Genomic DNA, 16,723 nt, shown 5'->3' with positions numbered 1-16,723 from the left:
TGTATCAACATGTATACGAATAGCAATCAGAATCGCTCCTTAGAGGTGTGCTTCCTTTGCTTCATATGACATGGTGTTGTTGCATTTGTTGAGATTCACACTGATAGCCACTGCTTTGGGACACATTCAGAAGTCTTCTTGCCGCAAGCAGTCAGAAATAGAATCTGACGTGGATCGGCAGATTTTCTGAAAAATAGAGCATCGAAATGCTCAACACAGTTGCTGGATAGTGGCATTTCAAATGTATTAACAACTCTTGTGTTTTATCTGGGTTTATCCACAAACGGACCTTGATCCAAAGGTACTTGGTATTACCTGCCACTTCTTGCTTTACAGTGGATATTTAGTAACTTTTCAAACATGCATGAATATATCCCTAACACGTCACGATAGCAGTTGCAATATCATTTTTTCTTTCAAAAAAGTTCTACTTTTATTTTTTAAATACTGTCCTTGAGCTCCAGTCAAGTGGATTTGGCGGTGTTTTTTTTTTTTCTAGGAGTACTTATATGCTACCATTTCTTGCTATGAGAGAAAAAAATATTCTCTTTTGTCTGGGATAAGCACGATTTTAGGTTTCGGATCACTTGAAGGCCTATTTGAAACCAAGGAGACATGGGTGATGGATTTCCCTGATGGCTTCTGTGCTCCAGTGGCGCAATCGGTCAGCGCGCGGTACTTATATGGCAGTATCTGTTGAGCAATGCCGAGGTTGTGAGTTCGAGCCTCACCTGGAGCATGCAGTTTCTTGCTTTTTGCCTTTATTCATGGAAAATGTAATCTGCACTTGCACCCTATGGCCTGAGAACTTTACAACAGGGCAATAAGCGCCCAAAGAAACTCAAGGTTCTTTCCTCAAGGGTGCTTGAATGAGCTGTCTTTCTGTTACACTGACCACATTCTTTAAATTGTGGACCAGAACAGATAAAGAAAATGTGCGCCTTCTACTTGATGAAAAGAGGTGTGGAGAGCTGCGACATGGCTTTTCTCTTTCAGAAAACTCATTCTTCTGACTTTGTAGCTCAAACCGCTTGCAATTCTGTAGCAAGTTTACAAGGGAAAATAAAAACAAAGATTTTGCCACCCTTACCTTGTAAAGTAAGAGAACGGATGCCTTCTGAAAGAAAAAAAAAGTCTTTGCTGTCATCTAGCGAAAGCCCCAGTGGCCTAATGGATAAGGCACTGGCCTCCTAAGCCAGGGATTGTGGGTTCGAGTCCCATCTGGGGTGTTTGAGATCTTGCTTGACTCTTTCAAGTCACATCTAAAGCAAGGCTTTAGGACTTCCCTTTCCTGTTGCCTTAATTAATATGCGTGCCTTCTCCTAGTAGAACTCAGATTAGTTCAGCAGCATGCTATCAACTGAATGGAAACTTCTGCAAGATGGCTACAAGTCCTCTTGTCCAAAACCAAATCTCCTGCAATGTTTCTGCCAAACAATATGTTCAACTCCCCACAAAGGAAACGCTGCTTTTATTAGGAAAGAGCTTTGCATTTTCTCCGACATTCTCCAGACATCCCATTGTGGCATGCAAATCCGGTGGCCTAAAATCTTCAAGCAAAAAAGCCACCCTGACAAGTATCGTTGGTAAGCTTAATTTGCAGGAAGGCATTTTATGTCCTTTTTGTGCCAGTTTCAGAAATGTTTTTCCTGATGTATCAACATGTATACGAATAGCAATCAGAATCGCTCCTTAGAGGTGTGCTTCCTTTGCTTCATATGACATGGTGTTGTTGCATTTGTTGAGATTCACACTGATAGCCACTGCTTTGGGACACATTCAGAAGTCTTCTTGCCGCAAGCAGTCAGAAATAGAATCTGACGTGGATCGGCAGATTTTCTGAAAAATAGAGCATCAAAATGCTCAACACAGTTGCTGGATAGTGGCATTTCAAATGTATTAACAACTCTTGTGTTTTATCTGGGTTTACCCACAAACGGACCTTGATCCAAAGGTACTTGGTATTACCTGCCACTTCTTGCTTTACAGTGGATATTTAGTAACTTTTCAAACATGCATGAATATATCCCTAACACGTCACGATAGCAGTTGCAATATCATTTTTTCTTTCAAAAAAGTTCTACTTTTATTTTTTAAATACTGTCCTTGAGCTCCAGTCAAGTGGATTTGGCGGTGTTTTTTTTTTTTCTAGGAGTACTTATATGCTACCATTTCTTGCTATGAGAGAAAAAATATTCTCTTTTGTCTGGGATAAGCACGATTTTAGGTTTCGGATCACTTGAAGGCCTATTTGAAACCAAGGAGACATGGGTGATGGATTTCCTTGATGGCTTCTGTGCTCCAGTGGCGCAATCGGTCAGCGCGCGGTACTTATATGGCAGTATCTGTTGAGCAATGCCGAGGTTGTGAGTTCGAGCCTCACCTGGAGCATGCAGTTTCTTGCTTTTTGCCTTTATTCATGGAAAATGTAATCTGCACTTGCACCCTATGGCCTGACAACTTTACAACAGGGCAATAAGCGCCCAAAGAAACTCAAGGTTCTTTCCTCAAGGGTGCTTGAATGAGCTGTCTTTCTGTTACACTGACCACATTCTTTAAATTGTGGACCAGAACAGATAAAGAAAATGTGCGCCTTCTACTTGATGAAAAGAGGTGTGGAGAGCTGCGACATGGCTTTTCTCTTTCAGAAAACTCATTCTTCTGACTTTGTAGCTCAAACCGCTTGCAATTCTGTAGCAAGTTTACAAGGGAAAATAAAAACAAAGATTTTGCCACCCTTACCTTGTAAAGTAAGAGAACGGATGCCTTCTGAAAGAAAAAAAAAGTCTTTGCTGTCATTTAGCGAAAGCCCCAGTGGCCTAATGGATAAGGCACTGGCCTCCTAAGCCAGGGATTGTGGGTTCGAGTCCCATCTGGGGTGTTTGAGATCTTGCTTGACTCTTTCAAGTCACATCTAAAGCAAGGCTTTAGAATAAAACCTTTAGGACTTCCCTTTCCTGTTGCCTTAATTAATATGTGTGCCTTCTCCTAGTAGAACTCAGATTAGTTCAGCAGCATGCTATCAACTGAATGGAAACTTCTGCAAGATGGCTACAAGTCCTCTTGTCCAAAACCAAATCTCCTGCAATGTTTCTGCCAAACAATATGTTCAACTCCCCACAAAGGAAACGCTGCTTTTATTAGGAAAGAGCTTTGCATTTTCTCCGACATTCTCCAGACATCCCATTGTGGCATGCAAATCCGGTGGCCTAAAATCTTCAAGCAAAAAAGCCACCCTGACAAGTATCGTTGGTCAGCTTAATTTGCAGGAAGGCATTTTATGTCCTTTTTGTGCCAGTTTCAGAAATGTTTTTCCTGATGTATCAACATGTATACGAATAGCAATCAGAATCGCTCCTTAGAGGTGTGCTTCCTTTGCTTCATATGACATGGTGTTGTTGCATTTGTTGAGATTCACACTGATAGCCACTGCTTTGGGACACATTCAGAAGTCTTCTTGCCGCAAGCAGTCAGAAATAGAATCTGACGTGGATCGGCAGATTTTCTGAAAAATAGAGCATCGAAATGCTCAACACAGTTGCTGGATAGTGGCATTTCAAATGTATTAACAACTCTTGTGTTTTATCTGGGTTTACCCACAAACGGACCTTGATCCAAAGGTACTTGGTATTACCTGCCACTTCTTGCTTTACAGTGGATATTTAGTAACTTTTCAAACATGCATGAATATATCCCTAACACGTCACGATAGCAGTTGCAATATCATTTTTTCTTTCAAAAAAGTTCTACTTTTATTTTTTAAATACTGTCCTTGAGCTCCAGTCAAGTGGATTTGGCGGTGTTTTTTTTTTTTCTAGGAGTACTTATATGCTACCATTTCTTGCTATGAGAGAAAAAAATATTCTCTTTTGTCTGGGATAAGCACGATTTTAGGTTTCGGATCACTTGAAGGCCTATTTGAAACCAAGGAGACATGGGTGATGGATTTCCTTGATGGCTTCTGTGCTCCAGTGGCGCAATCGGTCAGCGCGCGGTACTTATATGGCAGTATCTGTTGAGCAATGCCGAGGTTGTGAGTTCGAGCCTCACCTGGAGCATGCAGTTTCTTGCTTTTTGCCTTTATTCATGGAAAATGTAATCTGCACTTGCACCCTATGGCCTGAGAACTTTACAACAGGGCAATAAGCGCCCAAAGAAACTCAAGGTTCTTTCCTCAAGGGTGCTTGAATGAGCTGTCTTTCTGTTACACTGACCACATTCTTTAAATTGTGGACCAGAACAGATAAAGAAAATGTGCGCCTTCTACTTGATGAAAAGAGGTGTGGAGAGCTGCGACATGGCTTTTCTCTTTCAGAAAACTCATTCTTCTGACTTTGTAGCTCAAACCGCTTGCAATTCTGTAGCAAGTTTACAAGGGAAAATAAAAACAAAGATTTTGCCACCCTTACCTTGTAAAGTAAGAGAACGGATGCCTTCTGAAAGAAAAAAAAGTCTTTGCTGTCATCTAGCGAAAGCCCCAGTGGCCTAATGGATAAGGCACTGGCCTCCTAAGCCAGGGATTGTGGGTTCGAGTCCCATCTGGGGTGTTTGAGATCTTGCTTGACTCTTTCAAGTCACATCTAAAGCAAGGCTTTAGAATAAAACCTTTAGGACTTCCCTTTCCTGTTGCCTTAATTAATATGTGTGCCTTCTCCTAGTAGAACTCAGATTAGTTCAGCAGCATGCTATCAACTGAATGGAAACTTCTGCAAGATGGCTACAAGTCCTCTTGTCCAAAACCAAATCTCCTGCAATGTTTCTGCCAAACAATATGTTCAACTCCCCACAAAGGAAACGCTGCTTTTATTAGGAAAGAGCTTTGCATTTTCTCCGACATTCTCCAGACATCCCATTGTGGCATGCAAATCCGGTGGCCTAAAATCTTCAAGCAAAAAAGCCACCCTGACAAGTATCGTTGGTCAGCTTAATTTGCAGGAAGGCATTTTATGTCCTTTTTGTGCCAGTTTCAGAAATGTTTTTCCTGATGTATCAACATGTATACGAATAGCAATCAGAATCGCTCCTTAGAGGTGTGCTTCCTTTGCTTCATATGACATGGTGTTGTTGCATTTGTTGAGATTCACACTGATAGCCACTGCTTTGGGACACATTCAGAAGTCTTCTTGCCGCAAGCAGTCAGAAATAGAATCTGACGTGGATCGGCAGATTTTCTGAAAAATAGAGCATCGAAATGCTCAACACAGTTGCTGGATAGTGGCATTTCAAATGTATTAACAACTCTTGTGTTTTATCTGGGTTTACCCACAAACGGACCTTGATCCAAAGGTACTTGGTATTACCTGCCACTTCTTGCTTTACAGTGGATATTTAGTAACTTTTCAAACATGCATGAATATATCCCTAACACGTCACGATAGCAGTTGCAATATCATTTTTTCTTTCAAAAAAGTTCTACTTTTATTTTTTAAATACTGTCCTTGAGCTCCAGTCAAGTGGATTTGGCGGTGTTTTTTTTTTTTCTAGGAGTACTTATATGCTACCATTTCTTGCTATGAGAGAAAAAAATATTCTCTTTTGTCTGGGATAAGCACGATTTTAGGTTTCGGATCACTTGAAGGCCTATTTGAAACCAAGGAGACATGGGTGATGGATTTCCTTGATGGCTTCTGTGCTCCAGTGGCGCAATCGGTCAGCGCGCGGTACTTATATGGCAGTATCTGTTGAGCAATGCCGAGGTTGTGAGTTCGAGCCTCACCTGGAGCATGCAGTTTCTTGCTTTTTGCCTTTATTCATGGAAAATGTAATCTGCACTTGCACCCTATGGCCTGAGAACTTTACAACAGGGCAATAAGCGCCCAAAGAAACTCAAGGTTCTTTCCTCAAGGGTGCTTGAATGAGCTGTCTTTCTGTTACACTGACCACATTCTTTAAATTGTGGACCAGAACAGATAAAGAAAATGTGCGCCTTCTACTTGATGAAAAGAGGTGTGGAGAGCTGCGACATGGCTTTTCTCTTTCAGAAAACTCATTCTTCTGACTTTGTAGCTCAAACCGCTTGCAATTCTGTAGCAAGTTTACAAGGGAAAATAAAAACAAAGATTTTGCCACCCTTACCTTGTAAAGTAAGAGAACGGATGCCTTCTGAAAGAAAAAAAAAGTCTTTGCTGTCATCTAGCGAAAGCCCCAGTGGCCTAATGGATAAGGCACTGGCCTCCTAAGCCAGGGATTGTGGGTTCGAGTCCCATCTGGGGTGTTTGAGATCTTGCTTGACTCTTTCAAGTCACATCTAAAGCAAGGCTTTAGAATAAAACCTTTAGGACTTCCCTTTCCTGTTGCCTTAATTAATATGCGTGCCTTCTCCTAGTAGAACTCAGATTAGTTCAGCAGCATGCTATCAACTGAATGGAAACTTCTGCAAGATGGCTACAAGTCCTCTTGTCCAAAACCAAATCTCCTGCAATGTTTCTGCCAAACAATATGTTCAACTCCCCACAAAGGAAACGCTGCTTTTATTAGGAAAGAGCTTTGCATTTTCTCCGACATTCTCCAGACATCCCATTGTGGCATGCAAATCCGGTGGCCTAAAATCTTCAAGCAAAAAAGCCACCCTGACAAGTATCGTTGGTAAGCTTAATTTGCAGGAAGGCATTTTATGTCCTTTTTGTGCCAGTTTCAGAAATGTTTTTCCTGATGTATCAACATGTATACGAATAGCAATCAGAATCGCTCCTTAGAGGTGTGCTTCCTTTGCTTCATATGACATGGTGTTGTTGCATTTGTTGAGATTCACACTGATAGCCACTGCTTTGGGACACATTCAGAAGTCTTCTTGCCGCAAGCAGTCAGAAATAGAATCTGACGTGGATCGGCAGATTTTCTGAAAAATAGAGCATCAAAATGCTCAACACAGTTGCTGGATAGTGGCATTTCAAATGTATTAACAACTCTTGTGTTTTATCTGGGTTTACCCACAAACGGACCTTGATCCAAAGGTACTTGGTATTACCTGCCACTTCTTGCTTTACAGTGGATATTTAGTAACTTTTCAAACATGCATGAATATATCCCTAACACGTCACGATAGCAGTTGCAATATCATTTTTTCTTTCAAAAAAGTTCTACTTTTATTTTTTAAATACTGTCCTTGAGCTCCAGTCAAGTGGATTTGGCGGTGTTTTTTTTTTTTCTAGGAGTACTTATATGCTACCATTTCTTGCTATGAGAGAAAAAATATTCTCTTTTGTCTGGGATAAGCACGATTTTAGGTTTCGGATCACTTGAAGGCCTATTTGAAACCAAGGAGACATGGGTGATGGATTTCCGTGATGGCTTCTGTGCTCCAGTGGCGCAATCGGTCAGCGCGCGGTACTTATATGGCAGTATCTGTTGAGCAATGCCGAGGTTGTGAGTTCGAGCCTCACCTGGAGCATGCAGTTTCTTGCTTTTTGCCTTTATTCATGGAAAATGTAATCTGCACTTGCACCCTATGGCCTGAGAACTTTACAACAGGGCAATAAGCGCCCAAAGAAACTCAAGGTTCTTTCCTCAAGGGTGCTTGAATGAGCTGTCTTTCTGTTACACTGACCACATTCTTTAAATTGTGGACCAGAACAGATAAAGAAAATGTGCGCCTTCTACTTGATGAAAAGAGGTGTGGAGAGCTGCGACATGGCTTTTCTCTTTCAGAAAACTCATTCTTCTGACTTTGTAGCTCAAACCGCTTGCAATTCTGTAGCAAGTTTACAAGGGAAAATAAAAACAAAGATTTTGCCACCCTTACCTTGTAAAGTAAGAGAACGGATGCCTTCTGAAAGAAAAAAAAAGTCTTTGCTGTCATTTAGCGAAAGCCCCAGTGGCCTAATGGATAAGGCACTGGCCTCCTAAGCCAGGGATTGTGGGTTCGAGTCCCATCTGGGGTGTTTGAGATCTTGCTTGACTCTTTCAAGTCACATCTAAAGCAAGGCTTTAGAATAAAACCTTTAGGACTTCCCTTTCCTGTTGCCTTAATTAATATGTGTGCCTTCTCCTAGTAGAACTCAGATTAGTTCAGCAGCATGCTATCAACTGAATGGAAACTTCTGCAAGATGGCTACAAGTCCTCTTGTCCAAAACCAAATCTCCTGCAATGTTTCTGCCAAACAATATGTTCAACTCCCCACAAAGGAAACGCTGCTTTTATTAGGAAAGAGCTTTGCATTTTCTCCGACATTCTCCAGACATCCCATTGTGGCATGCAAATCCGGTGGCCTAAAATCTTCAAGCAAAAAAGCCACCCTGACAAGTATCGTTGGTAAGCTTAATTTGCAGGAAGGCATTTTATGTCCTTTTTGTGCCAGTTTCAGAAATGTTTTTCCTGATGTATCAACATGTATACGAATAGCAATCAGAATCGCTCCTTAGAGGTGTGCTTCCTTTGCTTCATATGACATGGTGTTGTTGCATTTGTTGAGATTCACACTGATAGCCACTGCTTTGGGACACATTCAGAAGTCTTCTTGCCGCAAGCAGTCAGAAATAGAATCTGACGTGGATCGGCAGATTTTCTGAAAAATAGAGCATCAAAATGCTCAACACAGTTGCTGGATAGTGGCATTTCAAATGTATTAACAACTCTTGTGTTTTATCTGGGTTTACCCACAAACGGACCTTGATCCAAAGGTACTTGGTATTACCTGCCACTTCTTGCTTTACAGTGGATATTTAGTAACTTTTCAAACATGCATGAATATATCCCTAACACGTCACGATAGCAGTTGCAATATCATTTTTTCTTTCAAAAAAGTTCTACTTTTATTTTTTAAATACTGTCCTTGAGCTCCAGTCAAGTGGATTTGGCGGTGTTTTTTTTTTTTCTAGGAGTACTTATATGCTACCATTTCTTGCTATGAGAGAAAAAATATTCTCTTTTGTCTGGGATAAGCACGATTTTAGGTTTCGGATCACTTGAAGGCCTATTTGAAACCAAGGAGACATGGGTGATGGATTTCCGTGATGGCTTCTGTGCTCCAGTGGCGCAATCGGTCAGCGCGCGGTACTTATATGGCAGTATCTGTTGAGCAATGCCGAGGTTGTGAGTTCGAGCCTCACCTGGAGCATGCAGTTTCTTGCTTTTTGCCTTTATTCATGGAAAATGTAATCTGCACTTGCACCCTATGGCCTGAGAACTTTACAACAGGGCAATAAGCGCCCAAAGAAACTCAAGGTTCTTTCCTCAAGGGTGCTTGAATGAGCTGTCTTTCTGTTACACTGACCACATTCTTTAAATTGTGGACCAGAACAGATAAAGAAAATGTGCGCCTTCTACTTGATGAAAAGAGGTGTGGAGAGCTGCGACATGGCTTTTCTCTTTCAGAAAACTCATTCTTCTGACTTTGTAGCTCAAACCGCTTGCAATTCTGTAGCAAGTTTACAAGGGAAAATAAAAACAAAGATTTTGCCACCCTTACCTTGTAAAGTAAGAGAACGGATGCCTTCTGAAAGAAAAAAAAAGTCTTTGCTGTCATCTAGCGAAAGCCCCAGTGGCCTAATAGATAAGGCACTGGCCTCCTAAGCCAGGGATTGTGGGTTCGAGTCCCATCTCGGGTGTTTGAGATCTTGCTTGACTCTTTCAAGTCACATCTAAAGCAAGGCTTTAGAATAAAACCTTTAGGACTTCCCTTTCCTGTTGCCTTAATTAATATGCGTGCCTTCTCCTAGTAGAACTCAGATTAGTTCAGCAGCATGCTATCAACTGAATGGAAACTTCTGCAAGATGGCTACAAGTCCTCTTGTCCAAAACCAAATCTCCTGCAATGTTTCTGCCAAACAATATGTTCAACTCCCCACAAAGGAAACGCTGCTTTTATTAGGAAAGAGCTTTGCATTTTCTCCGACATTCTCCACACATCCCATTGTGGCATGCAAATCCGGTGGCCTAAAATCTTCAAGCAAAAAAGCCACCCTGACAAGTATCGTTGGTAAGCTTAATTTGCAGGAAGGCATTTTATGTCCTTTTTGTGCCAGTTTCAGAAATGTTTTTCCTGATGTATCAACATGTATACGAATAGCAATCAGAATCGCTCCTTAGAGGTGTGCTTCCTTTGCTTCATATGACATGGTGTTGTTGCATTTGTTGAGATTCACACTGATAGCCACTGCTTTGGGACACATTCAGAAGTCTTCTTGCCGCAAGCAGTCAGAAATAGAATCTGACGTGGATCGGCAGATTTTCTGAAAAATAGAGCATCAAAATGCTCAACACAGTTGCTGGATAGTGGCATTTCAAATGTATTAACAACTCTTGTGTTTTATCTGGGTTTACCCACAAACGGACCTTGATCCAAAGGTACTTGGTATTACCTGCCACTTCTTGCTTTACAGTGGATATTTAGTAACTTTTCAAACATGCATGAATATATCCCTAACACGTCACGATAGCAGTTGCAATATCATTTTTTCTTTCAAAAAAGTTCTACTTTTATTTTTTAAATACTGTCCTTGAGCTCCAGTCAAGTGGATTTGGCGGTGTTTTTTTTTTTTCTAGGAGTACTTATATGCTACCATTTCTTGCTATGAGAGAAAAAATATTCTCTTTTGTCTGGGATAAGCACGATTTTAGGTTTCGGATCACTTGAAGGCCTATTTGAAACCAAGGAGACATGGGTGATGGATTTCCTTGATGGCTTCTGTGCTCCAGTGGCGCAATCGGTCAGCGCGCGGTACTTATATGGCAGTATCTGTTGAGCAATGCCGAGGTTGTGAGTTCGAGCCTCACCTGGAGCATGCAGTTTCTTGCTTTTTGCCTTTATTCATGGAAAATGTAATCTGCACTTGCACCCTATGGCCTGAGAACTTTACAACAGGGCAATAAGCGCCCAAAGAAACTCAAGTTTCTTTCCTCAAGGGTGCTTGAATGAGCTGTCTTTCTGTTACACTGACCACATTCTTTAAATTGTGGACCAGAACAGATAAAGAAAATGTGCGCCTTCTACTTGATGAAAAGAGGTGTGGAGAGCTGCGACATGGCTTTTCTCTTTCAGAAAACTCATTCTTCTGACTTTGTAGCTCAAACCGCTTGCAATTCTGTAGCAAGTTTACAAGGGAAAATAAAAACAAAGATTTTGCCACCCTTACCTTGTAAAGTAAGAGAACGGATGCCTTCTGAAAGAAAAAAAGAGTCCCATCTGGGGTGTTTGAGATCTTGCTTGACTCTTTTAAGTCACATCTAAAGCAAGGCTTTAGAATAAAACCTTTAGGACTTCCCTTTCCTGTTGCCTTAATTAATATGCGTGCCTTCTCCTAGTAGAACTCAGATTAGTTCAGCAGCATGCTATCAACTGAATGGAAACTTCTGCAAGATGGCTACAAGTCCTCTTGTCCAAAACCAAATCTCCTGCAATGTTTCTGCCAAACAATATGTTCAACTCCCCACAAAGGAAACGCTGCTTTTATTAGGAAAGAGCTTTGCATTTTCTCCGACATTCTCCACACATCCCATTGTGGCATGCAAATCCGGTGGCCTAAAATCTTCAAGCAAAAAAGCCACCCTGACAAGTATCGTTGGTAAGCTTAATTTGCAGGAAGGCATTTTATGTCCTTTTTGTGCCAGTTTCAGAAATGTTTTTCCTGATGTATCAACATGTATACGAATAGCAATCAGAATCGCTCCTTAGAGGTGTGCTTCCTTTGCTTCATATGACATGGTGTTGTTGCATTTGTTGAGATTCACACTGATAGCCACTGCTTTGGGACACATTCAGAAGTCTTCTTGCCGCAAGCAGTCAGAAATAGAATCTGACGTGGATCGGCAGATTTTCTGAAAAATAGAGCATCAAAATGCTCAACACAGTTGCTGGATAGTGGCATTTCAAATGTATTAACAACTCTTGTGTTTTATCTGGGTTTACCCACAAACGGACCTTGATCCAAAGGTACTTGGTATTACCTGCCACTTCTTGCTTTACAGTGGATATTTAGTAACTTTTCAAACATGCATGAATATATCCCTAACACGTCACGATAGCAGTTGCAATATCATTTTTTCTTTCAAAAAAGTTCTACTTTTATTTTTTAAATACTGTCCTTGAGCTCCAGTCAAGTGGATTTGGCGGTGTTTTTTTTTTTCTAGGAGTACTTATATGCTACCATTTCTTGCTATGAGAGAAAAAAATATTCTCTTTTGTCTGGGATAAGCACGATTTTAGGTTTCGGATCACTTGAAGGCCTATTTGAAACCAAGGAGACATGGGTGATGGATTTCCTTGATGGCTTCTGTGCTCCAGTGGCGCAATCGGTCAGCGCGTGGTACTTATATGGCAGTATCTGTTGAGCAATGCCGAGGTTGTGAGTTCGAGCCTCACCTGGAGCATGCAGTTTCTTGCTTTTTGCCTTTATTCATGGAAAATGTAATCTGCACTTGCACCCTATGGCCTGAGAACTTTACAACAGGGCAATAAGCGCCCAAAGAAACTCAAGGTTCTTTCCTCAAGGGTGCTTGAATGAGCTGTCTTTCTGTTACACTGACCACATTCTTTAAATTGTGGACCAGAACAGATAAAGAAAATGTGCGCCTTCTACTTGATGAAAAGAGGTGTGGAGAGCTGCGACATGGCTTTTCTCTTTCAGAAAACTCATTCTTCTGACTTTGTAGCTCAAACCGCTTGCAATTCTGTAGCAAGTTTACAAGGGAAAATAAAAACAAAGATTTTGCCACCCTTACCTTGTAAAGTAAGAGAACGGATGCCTTCTGAAAGAAAAAAAAAGTCTTTGCTGTCATCTAGCGAAAGCCCCAGTGGCCTAATGGATAAGGCACTGGCCTCCTAAGCCAGGTATTGTGGGTTCGAGTCCCATCTGGGGTGTTTGAGATCTTGCTTGACTCTTTCAAGTCACATCTAAAGCAAGGCTTTAGAATAAAACCTTTAGGACTTCCCTTTCCTGTTGCCTTAATTAATATGTGTGCCTTCTCCTAGTAGAACTCAGATTAGTTCAGCAGCATGCTATCAACTGAATGGCAACTTCTGCAAGATGGCTACAAGTCCTCTTGTCCAAAACCAAATCTCCTGCAATGTTTCTGCCAAACAATATGTTCAACTCCCCACAAAGGAAACGCTGCTTTTATTAGGAAAGAGCTTTGCATTTTCTCCGACATTCTCCACACATCCCATTGTGGCATGCAAATCCGGTGGCCTAAAATCTTCAAGCAAAAAAGCCACCCTGACAAGTATCGTTGGTAAGCTTAATTTGCAGGAAGGCATTTTATGTCCTTTTTGTGCCAGTTTCAGAAATGTTTTTCCTGATGTATCAACATGTATACGAATAGCAATCAGAATCGCTCCTTAGAGGTGTGCTTCCTTTGCTTCATATGACATGGTGTTGTTGCATTTGTTGAGATTCACACTGATAGCCACTGCTTTGGGACACATTCAGAAGTCTTTTTGCCGCAAGCAGTCAGAAATAGAATCTGACGTGGATCGGCAGATTTTCTGAAAAATAGAGCATCAAAATGCTCAACACAGTTGCTGGATAGTGGCATTTCAAATGTATTAACAACTCTTGTGTTTTATCTGGGTTTACCCACAAACGGACCTTGATCCAAAGGTACTTGGTATTACCTGCCACTTCTTGCTTTACAGTGGATATTTAGTAACTTTTCAAACATGCATGAATATATCCCTAACACGTCACGATAGCAGTTGCAATATCATTTTTTCTTTCAAAAAAGTTCTACTTTTATTTTTAGAATACTGTCCTTGAGCTCCAGTCAAGTGGATTTGGCGGTGTTTTTTTTTTTCTAGGAGTACTTATATGCTACCATTTCTTGCTATGAGAGAAAAAATATTCTCTTTTGTCTGGGATAAGCACGATTTTAGGTTTCGGATCACTTGAAGGCCTATTTGAAACCAAGGAGACATGGGTGATGGATTTCCGTGATGGCTTCTGTGCTCCAGTGGCGCAATCGGTCAGCGCGCGGTACTTATATGGCAGTATCTGTTGAGCAATGCCGAGGTTGTGAGTTCGAGCCTCACCTGGAGCATGCAGTTTCTTGCTTTTTGCCTTTATTCATGGAAAATGTAATCTGCACTTGCACCCTATGGCCTGAGAACTTTACAACAGGGCAATAAGCGCCCAAAGAAACTCAAGGTTCTTTCCTCAAGGGTGCTTGAATGAGCTGTCTTTCTGTTACACTGACCACATTCTTTAAATTGTGGACCAGAACAGATAAAGAAAATGTGCGCCTTCTACTTGATGAAAAGAGGTGTGGAGAGCTGCGACATGGCTTTTCTCTTTCAGAAAACTCATTCTTCTGACTTTGTAGCTCAAACCGCTTGCAATTCTGTAGCAAGTTTACAAGGGAAAATAAAAACAAAGATTTTGCCACCCTTACCTTGTAAAGTAAGAGAACGGATGCCTTCTGAAAGAAAAAAAAAGTCTTTGCTGTCATCTAGCGAAAGCCCCAGTGGCCTAATGGATAAGGCACTGGCCTCCTAAGCCAGGGATTGTGGGTTCGAGTCCCATCTGGGGTGTTTGAGATCTTGCTTGACTCTTTTAAGTCACATCTAAAGCAAGGCTTTAGAATAAAACCTTTAGGACTTCCCTTTCCTGTTGCCTTAATTAATATGTGTGCCTTCTCCTAGTAGAACTCAGATTAGTTCAGCAGCATGCTATCAACTGAATGGCAACTTCTGCAAGATGGCTACAAGTCCTCTTGTCCAAAACCAAATCTCCTGCAATGTTTCTGCCAAACAATATGTTCAACTCCCCACAAAGGAAACGCTGCTTTTATTAGGAAAGAGCTTTGCATTTTCTCCGACATTCTCCACACATCCCATTGTGGCATGCAAATCCGGTGGCCTAAAATCTTCAAGCAAAAAAGCCACCCTGACAAGTATCGTTGGTAAGCTTAATTTGCAGGAAGGCATTTTATGTCCTTTTTGTGCCAGTTTCAGAAATGTTTTTCCTGATGTATCAACATGTATACGAATAGCAATCAGAATCGCTCCTTAGAGGTGTGCTTCCTTTGCTTCATATGACATGGTGTTGTTGCATTTGTTGAGATTCACACTGATAGCCACTGCTTTGGGACACATTCAGAAGTCTTCTTGCCGCAAGCAGTCAGAAATAGAATCTGACGTGGATCGGCAGATTTTCTGAAAAATAGAGCATCAAAATGCTCAACACAGTTGCTGGATAGTGGCATTTCAAATGTATTAACAACTCTTGTGTTTTATCTGGGTTTACCCACAAACGGACCTTGATCCAAAGGTACTTGGTATTACCTGCCACTTCTTGCTTTACAGTGGATATTTAGTAACTTTTCAAACATGCATGAATATATCCCTAACACGTCACGATAGCAGTTGCAATATCATTTTTTCTTTCAAAAAAGTTCTACTTTTATTTTTAGAATACTGTCCTTGAGCTCCAGTCAAGTGGATTTGGCGGTGTTTTTTTTTTTCTAGGAGTACTTATATGCTACCATTTCTTGCTATGAGAGAAAAAATATTCTCTTTTGTCTGGGATAAGCACGATTTTAGGTTTCGGATCACTTGAAGGCCTATTTGAAACCAAGGAGACATGGGTGATGGATTTCCGTGATGGCTTCTGTGCTCCAGTGGCGCAATCGGTCAGCGCGCGGTACTTATATGGCAGTATCTGTTGAGCAATGCCGAGGTTGTGAGTTCGAGCCTCACCTGGAGCATGCAGTTTCTTGCTTTTTGCCTTTATTCATGGAAAATGTAATCTGCACTTGCACCCTATGGCCTGAGAACTTTACAACAGGGCAATAAGCGCCCAAAGAAACTCAAGGTTCTTTCCTCAAGGGTGCTTGAATGAGCTGTCTTTCTGTTACACTGACCACATTCTTTAAATTGTGGACCAGAACAGATAAAGAAAATGTGCGCCTTCTACTTGATGAAAAGAGGTGTGGAGAGCTGCGACATGGCTTTTCTCTTTCAGAAAACTCATTCTTCTGACTTTGTAGCTCAAACCGCTTGCAATTCTGTAGCAAGTTTACAAGGGAAAATAAAAACAAAGATTTTGCCACCCTTACCTTGTAAAGTAAGAGAACGGATGCCTTCTGAAAGAAAAAAAAAGTCTTTGCTGTCATCTAGCGAAAGCCCCAGTGGCCTAATGGATAAGGCACTGGCCAGGGATTGTGGGTTCAAGGCCCATCTGGGGTGTTTGAGATCTTGCTTGACTCTTTCAAGTCACATCTAAAGCAAGGCTTTAGAATAAAACCTTTAGGACTTCCCTTTCCTGTTGCCTTAATTAATATGCGTGCCTTCTCCTAGTAGAACTCAGATTAGTTCAGCAGCATGCTATCAACTGAATGGAAACTTCTGCAAGATTGCTACAAGTCCTCTTGTCCAAAACCAAATCTCCTGCAATGTTTCTGCCAAACAATATGTTCAACTCCCCACAAAGGAAACGCTGCTTTTATTAGGAAAGAGCTTTGCATTTTCTCCGACATTCTCCAGACATCCCATTGTGGCATGCAAATCCGGTGGCCTAAAATCTTCAAGCAAAAAAGCCACCCTGACAAGTATCGTTGGTAAGCTTAATTTGCAGGAAGGCATTTTATGTCCTTGTTGTGCCAGTTTCAGAAATGTTTTTCCTGATGTATCAACATGTATACGAATAGCAATCAGAATCGCTCCTTAGAGGTGTGCTTCCTTTGCTTCATATGACATGGTGTTGTTGCATTTGTTGAGATTCACACTGATAGCCACTGCTTTGGGACACATTCAGAAGTCTTCTTGCCGCAAGCAGTCAGAAATAGAATCTG

General features: G+C 41.2%; 17 non-coding genes across 17 annotated transcripts; all 17 read left to right on the top strand.

Moving 5' to 3' along the window:
* The first annotated feature begins 646 nt into the window (after nt 1-646).
* On the top strand, nt 647-739 carry TRNAI-UAU (transfer RNA isoleucine (anticodon UAU)). Its single transcript is given in 2 exon segments — nt 647-684; nt 704-739. It is a non-coding gene; the product is annotated as a tRNA-Ile (tRNA).
* Nucleotides 740-1,156: 417 nt separating this feature from the next.
* On the top strand, nt 1,157-1,229 carry TRNAR-CCU (transfer RNA arginine (anticodon CCU)). The gene has a single exon. It is a non-coding gene; the product is annotated as a tRNA-Arg (tRNA).
* Nucleotides 1,230-2,298: 1,069 nt separating this feature from the next.
* On the top strand, nt 2,299-2,391 carry TRNAI-UAU (transfer RNA isoleucine (anticodon UAU)). The gene is given in 2 exon segments: nt 2,299-2,336; nt 2,356-2,391. It is a non-coding gene; the product is annotated as a tRNA-Ile (tRNA).
* A 417-nt stretch (nt 2,392-2,808) lies between these two features.
* On the top strand, nt 2,809-2,881 carry TRNAR-CCU (transfer RNA arginine (anticodon CCU)). Its single transcript has one exon. It is a non-coding gene; the product is annotated as a tRNA-Arg (tRNA).
* A 1,084-nt stretch (nt 2,882-3,965) lies between these two features.
* Nucleotides 3,966-4,058, top strand: TRNAI-UAU (transfer RNA isoleucine (anticodon UAU)). The gene is given in 2 exon segments: nt 3,966-4,003; nt 4,023-4,058. It is a non-coding gene; the product is annotated as a tRNA-Ile (tRNA).
* Nucleotides 4,059-4,474: 416 nt separating this feature from the next.
* On the top strand, nt 4,475-4,547 carry TRNAR-CCU (transfer RNA arginine (anticodon CCU)). The gene has a single exon. It is a non-coding gene; the product is annotated as a tRNA-Arg (tRNA).
* Nucleotides 4,548-5,631: 1,084 nt separating this feature from the next.
* On the top strand, nt 5,632-5,724 carry TRNAI-UAU (transfer RNA isoleucine (anticodon UAU)). Its single transcript is given in 2 exon segments — nt 5,632-5,669; nt 5,689-5,724. It is a non-coding gene; the product is annotated as a tRNA-Ile (tRNA).
* A 417-nt stretch (nt 5,725-6,141) lies between these two features.
* On the top strand, nt 6,142-6,214 carry TRNAR-CCU (transfer RNA arginine (anticodon CCU)). Its single transcript has one exon. It is a non-coding gene; the product is annotated as a tRNA-Arg (tRNA).
* A 1,083-nt stretch (nt 6,215-7,297) lies between these two features.
* Nucleotides 7,298-7,390, top strand: TRNAI-UAU (transfer RNA isoleucine (anticodon UAU)). The gene is given in 2 exon segments: nt 7,298-7,335; nt 7,355-7,390. It is a non-coding gene; the product is annotated as a tRNA-Ile (tRNA).
* Nucleotides 7,391-7,807: 417 nt separating this feature from the next.
* On the top strand, nt 7,808-7,880 carry TRNAR-CCU (transfer RNA arginine (anticodon CCU)). Its single transcript has one exon. It is a non-coding gene; the product is annotated as a tRNA-Arg (tRNA).
* Nucleotides 7,881-8,963: 1,083 nt separating this feature from the next.
* On the top strand, nt 8,964-9,056 carry TRNAI-UAU (transfer RNA isoleucine (anticodon UAU)). The gene is given in 2 exon segments: nt 8,964-9,001; nt 9,021-9,056. It is a non-coding gene; the product is annotated as a tRNA-Ile (tRNA).
* A 1,573-nt stretch (nt 9,057-10,629) lies between these two features.
* Nucleotides 10,630-10,722, top strand: TRNAI-UAU (transfer RNA isoleucine (anticodon UAU)). Its single transcript is given in 2 exon segments — nt 10,630-10,667; nt 10,687-10,722. It is a non-coding gene; the product is annotated as a tRNA-Ile (tRNA).
* A 1,492-nt stretch (nt 10,723-12,214) lies between these two features.
* Nucleotides 12,215-12,307, top strand: TRNAI-UAU (transfer RNA isoleucine (anticodon UAU)). Its single transcript is given in 2 exon segments — nt 12,215-12,252; nt 12,272-12,307. It is a non-coding gene; the product is annotated as a tRNA-Ile (tRNA).
* A 417-nt stretch (nt 12,308-12,724) lies between these two features.
* TRNAR-CCU (transfer RNA arginine (anticodon CCU)) lies at nt 12,725-12,797 on the top strand. Its single transcript has one exon. It is a non-coding gene; the product is annotated as a tRNA-Arg (tRNA).
* Nucleotides 12,798-13,879: 1,082 nt separating this feature from the next.
* TRNAI-UAU (transfer RNA isoleucine (anticodon UAU)) lies at nt 13,880-13,972 on the top strand. The gene is given in 2 exon segments: nt 13,880-13,917; nt 13,937-13,972. It is a non-coding gene; the product is annotated as a tRNA-Ile (tRNA).
* A 417-nt stretch (nt 13,973-14,389) lies between these two features.
* TRNAR-CCU (transfer RNA arginine (anticodon CCU)) lies at nt 14,390-14,462 on the top strand. Its single transcript has one exon. It is a non-coding gene; the product is annotated as a tRNA-Arg (tRNA).
* A 1,082-nt stretch (nt 14,463-15,544) lies between these two features.
* Nucleotides 15,545-15,637, top strand: TRNAI-UAU (transfer RNA isoleucine (anticodon UAU)). The gene is given in 2 exon segments: nt 15,545-15,582; nt 15,602-15,637. It is a non-coding gene; the product is annotated as a tRNA-Ile (tRNA).
* Nucleotides 15,638-16,723: the final 1,086 nt, after the last annotated feature.

This window comes from Lithobates pipiens, unplaced genomic scaffold (assembly GCF_037356315.1).
Source record: "Lithobates pipiens isolate NorthernLeopardFrog02 unplaced genomic scaffold, aLitPip1_a1.2 Scaffold_8, whole genome shotgun sequence".
In the NCBI taxonomy this organism is placed as follows: domain Eukaryota; kingdom Metazoa; phylum Chordata; class Amphibia; order Anura; family Ranidae; genus Lithobates; species Lithobates pipiens.
The sequence above is the reverse complement of the archived record's forward strand: the minus strand, read 5'-3'. Positions and strand labels throughout refer to the sequence as shown.